Below are 1,291 nucleotides of genomic sequence, written 5' to 3' on the forward strand. Positions count from 1 at the left end.
ATTATTATTATTATTATTATTATTATTATTATTATTATTATTATTATTATTATTATTATTATTATTACATCGAATTGGGAGGGGTAAGCAATACACCATTGGACAAGATCAGAATTCAAAATGACCTCAGCAGATTGGACAGCTGGTCCAAAACTAACTATATTAATTTCAGCAGGAAGAATCGCAAAATACTACACTTAGTGCCAACATGGTGCAGTGGTTTGAGCACTGGACTACAGTTCTGGGGATCAGAGTTTGAATCCTCACTTGGCCAGGGAAACCCCACTGGGTGACCTTGGGAAAGTCACACTCTCTCAGTCTCAGAGAATGGCAATGCAAAAACTTCTCTGAAGAAACTTGCCAAGAAAGCCTCATGATAGGTTTGCTTTAGGGTTATCATAAGTCAGAAACAACTTGAAGGCACACAACAACACACTTTAAGACAGAAAAAATGAAATGCAGACATAGGATTGGTGACACCTGGCTTGACAATAGTATATGTGAAAAGGTTCTTGGAGTCTTAGTAGACCACAAGGTGAACATAAGTAAACAGTGTGATTCAGCAACTTAAAAAAACAGTATAATCCTAGGCTGCATCAATAGAAGAGTGTGTACATCAAGGGAGGTAATAGTCCCACTCTATTCTGCTTTGTTCAGACCTCACCTGGAATACTGCTTCCAGTTCTGGGCACAATTCAAGGAGGATATTGACAAGTTGGAGCATGTCTGGAGGAGGGCAACTAAATGGTGAAAGTTCTGAAAACCAAGCCCCATGAGGGGTGGCTTAGGGAACTGGGTATGTCTTAACCTGAAAGAGAATGTTATGAGTGACATGATAGCTGTGTTTAAATATTTGAAATGTTATATTAAAGAAGGAGCAAGCTTGTTTTCTGCTGCCCTAGAGACTAGGACATGGCACAATGATTCAAATTACAGGAAAAGAGATTCCCCCTAAACAGTAAGACAATCCTCTTGACAGTAAGAGCTGTTTGACAGTGAAATATGCTGTCTTGAGTGGAGTCTCCTTTGGACATTTTTAAACAGAGGCTTGACAACCATCTGTCAAGAGTGCTTTGATTGTATATTCCTGCCTCTTCCAGCTCTGATTCTGTACTGCTACTATCGTGTTTTTCCCCCTTCCATTCCTCACCACAGCCAATTTTTTTTCTTCATAGCTACCTTTTCCCACTTAAACTCTACCAGAATTACTATGTAACAAAATGTCTGAATGAAAAACTAAACTGTGATTCATCTAACTAGTGAAAACAAGAGAACTTCATAAACAGTTTGA

The sequence above is a fragment of the Sceloporus undulatus genome, chromosome 2, assembly GCF_019175285.1.
Source record: "Sceloporus undulatus isolate JIND9_A2432 ecotype Alabama chromosome 2, SceUnd_v1.1, whole genome shotgun sequence".
Lineage (NCBI taxonomy): Eukaryota > Metazoa > Chordata > Lepidosauria > Squamata > Phrynosomatidae > Sceloporus > Sceloporus undulatus.